At 41.6% G+C, this 3,894-nt stretch overlaps 1 pseudogene; it reads right to left on the bottom strand.

Annotated features, from left to right (window-relative positions):
* Positions 1 to 2,143: 2,143 nt before the first annotated feature.
* LOC124003878 lies at positions 2,144 to 3,661 on the bottom strand (annotated as a pseudogene).
* Positions 3,662 to 3,894: the final 233 nt, after the last annotated feature.

A 3,894-nucleotide genomic window follows, 5' to 3' on the forward strand; every position in this document is an offset into this window, starting at 1 on the left:
GTTACTTTTGCTGAAAGTAATACTTATGTTGAACTCGTTCTGTTCATCCAACAATTAAGTATAGGCTAATACTCAATTTCAGAACGTTTGTGCTTATCGAAGTTTATCACGAGTAATAGCCTAATCTTGTTCTGTTTCCTTCCTTTAGATACGGAAAGTAATTGCGGAGAATTTTCGGAGAGACTAATCTTTAGCAGCTGAGGACACTTCCACAGTGGACAGATGTGTGGCCAGCAATATCCGCAGCCCGCATCCAAACTGGAGAAAGCCGATATTTTAGAGATGGCAGTGAGTTTCCTATAGGAGACAACCACTGCGGGTGTTTCACCCAGCTACTCGCAGGGATTCTCCCAGTGTCTGCAGGAGACCCCCGGCACTTGTCCCTTCACGTGTCCCTGCAGACGGCAGAACGAGAGGAGATCAAACGGTTCTAAGTGCTCCAGAGAACACCACCGTCCAAGCAAAGCCCTGCCAAGCGGTCAACATCGAGATCATCATCACCGCGATCCGAAGACTCTCTGTAGAGACCGTGGCAATACAATGACCACAAGACTGGAGAAAGTATCAACATTTTGGATCAGATTTGCGCTTCAGGCTAACAACCAATGCATATTATCTTTGTGGCATGATTATGTTATCGCCAGTTGTGCAACATTTGCGCATACACTACATGACCAAAAGTATGTGGACATCTACTTGTTGAAGCATCATTCCAAAATCATTAACATTAATTCCCCCTTTGCTGCAATAACAGCCTCCATTCAGCCATGAGCATTAGTGAGGTCGGGCACTAATGTTGGGCAATTAGGCCTGGCTTGCGGTCTGCGTTCCAACTCAAAGTTGTTCGATGGGGTTGAGATCAGGGCTCTGTGCAGGCCAGTCAAGTACTTCCACACAGATCTCGATAGACCATTTCTGTATGGATCTCGCTTTGTGCACAAGGGCATTGTCATTCTGAAACAGGAAAGGGTCTTCCCCAAACTGTTGCCACGAAGTTGGAAGCACAGAATTGTCTATAATGTCATTGTATGCTGTAGCGTCACTGGAACTAAGCGGCCTATTCTGAACCATGAAAAACATCCCCAGACCATTATTCCTCCTTCACCAAACTTTACAGTTGGCACTATGGATTTGAGCAGGTAGCTTTTTCCTAGCATCCACCAAACCCAGATTCGTCTGTCAGGCTGCCAGATGGTGAAGCATGATTCATCACTGCTCCAGAGTCCAATTGCAGCAAGCTTTATACCACTTCAGCCGATGCTTGGCTTTGCGCATGGCAATTTTAAGCCTATGTTCTTCAGCTCAGCCATGGAAACCCATTTGATGAAGCTCCCTAAGAACAGTTATTGGCTGAAGTTGCTTCCGGAGGCAGTTTGGAACTTGGTAGCGAGTGTTGCAACCGAGGACAGATTATTTTTATGCACTACGCGCTTCAGCACTTGGCGGTCCCGTTCTGTGAGCTTGTGTGGCCTACCACTTTGCAGCTGAGCCGTTGTTGCTCATAGACCTTTCCACCTCGCAATAACAGCACTTACAGTTGACCGGGGCACCACTAGCAAGGCTTTAATTTGACAAACTGACTGATATATATCCTATGATGGTGCCATGTTGAAAGTCATTGAGCTCTTCAGTGTTTGTCAATGGCGATTGCGTTGCTGTGTGCTTTATTTTTTATATATATATATATATATTTTAAAATACACCTTTCAGCAACGAGTATGGCTGAATCCAATAACACTACGTATACAAAAGTATATCTTGTTTTAATTTACCCATGAAATTGTCTACAGTGTATGATGAATACACTTCAAAGCAATTTTATTCCTTTAGGGATTAAGCTTCTCAAATTATTTTACATTTTATGAAGGCTTTATACTCTTGTTTTGTTGCATGATATTATTTTTCATTTCAAGTTCAGCAATAATTTTTACATGTTGTAATTGATACCACTTAAACATTCCTGATTATCTTCTTAATTATATTTGTAATATCGTGTAGCATGTCATTAACTGTTATCACAGTGACTCAAGTTACACACTGTCAATGGTGGAATGACTTTCAACATAATTATGTAGGGAAGCTAACATTGATCAGCCTGAGCTGGCAATGGCATTAGTAGCTTAGTTTAGAAAGACTGCTTCCTGTGCTACATTGTTCAGTGGTGGGCAATTCTAGTAGCACCATTAACAACTCTAAGAGCACACAGGTAGGTTTCACTCACAAATTCCAATTTGTTCTTGAATGAGGAGATGAATAACTAGCACAGACTGGGGGGAAAAAGTGGAGAACAAGATATCAATCAATTCATAACTTTTTTTTGTTTATTCAAATTGACTCAATGAGACATCACCTCAAGGTGAATAGACACATGTGATTAAACATCACAATAAGTTTTGGAGAATTGTCCAAGTTCTTATGATACTCCAACAGAGTACAGGAAATGCATTTACTGTCTTTATGAAAGACAAGATAATTGTTTAAAATAAGAGGTTTTACATTGAGAGAACACACATTTCTCTGCAATATCTTCACTGAAATGATCAGAATGACATTCACAAAGAAAATTCTATCATTTTGGGGTAAATATTCATGATGGATAAATACATACTCAATAACCTTTCAATATTACCTTATCACGAAAAATGTAGTGGTGACGAAATGTTTTCCTATATGGTTTGAGCTTAAAACATGAGTCAAATTGACAATCACAAACAGTTTGATATAAAACCAATTTTTAGTTAAAAATCCTCATGGAGGACCATTCAAGTTATTCTTTATCATGATTGACATGACACGTTTCATAAAACAAAGGTTATTTCAAATAAAACGACAAATGTATTGTTCAATTAAATTTTCATTAAAAAAATGTTCTTAGTCACAAGAAGTTTAAAACCTCATGCATAAACAGAATATGAGGAATATCTCTTCCCATTCTCACTACTGTCCATGACATACATTTTAGACCAACATTGTCCATTGTGAATGTCTGCGAGTTAAGCTCCATTCTGTAGGACTCTACCAGGGCCTCCAGAGGGCGCTGTTGACTGGACTCTAGTCTTTGTTCATGCTGTGCTGGGTTGGGGAGCTGAGCTGAGGCAGGTCACTTTCCATTCTGTTCTTATCAGAGGATGGCTGCAGTCTCTGGCAGTGGCTCAGCAGGTGTTGAACAGGAGGAGGAGCTCACTGACTGGTACTGTTTCTGTCGTTTCAGGAAGCAAACTGTCATCTCCAGGATGTCGGCTTTCTCTAGCTTGGAATCAGGCTGCTGATTGAGGATCTCTGGACCCAGGAAAGGCTGCTGTTGATACAATCTATGCTTCTTCACCAATGGCTTTCTTCACTGCAAGAAGAGAAGAGGCAAGTCATTAATAACCTTATTCTGGAATATGACATTATTTAAACACAAATTAATTAAATCAATCAAATTAAATTAATTTCCTTGAATTTAAATCTTCGATTTACCTTATTGGTCAGAGTCAAGTGCTCCTCAGAGAGGATCATAGCTGAAGTTATTGTAGGTGCCATGGCTGGATGTCTGTGCTGTAGGGGCCTCTGTGTAGAGAGAATCTGTTTTTCAGTCTCTCGGTCCCAGCTTTGATGCACCTGTACTGACCTCTCCTTCTGTATGATAGCGGGGTGAACAGGCAGTGGCTCGGGTGGTTGTTGTCCCTGATGATCTTTATGGCCTTCCTGTGACATCGGGTGGTGTAGGTGTCCTAGAGGGCAGGTAGTTTGCCCCCGGTGATGCGTTGTGCAGACCTCACTACCCTCTGGAGAGCCTTACGGTTGTGGGCGGAGCAGTTGCCGTACCAGATGGTGATACAGCCCGACAGGATGTTCTCGATTGTGCATCTGTAGAAGTTTGTGAGGGCTTTTGGTGACCAGACAAATTTC

The sequence above is a fragment of the Oncorhynchus gorbuscha genome, linkage group LG18 (assembly GCF_021184085.1).
Source record: "Oncorhynchus gorbuscha isolate QuinsamMale2020 ecotype Even-year linkage group LG18, OgorEven_v1.0, whole genome shotgun sequence".
Lineage (NCBI taxonomy): Eukaryota > Metazoa > Chordata > Actinopteri > Salmoniformes > Salmonidae > Oncorhynchus > Oncorhynchus gorbuscha.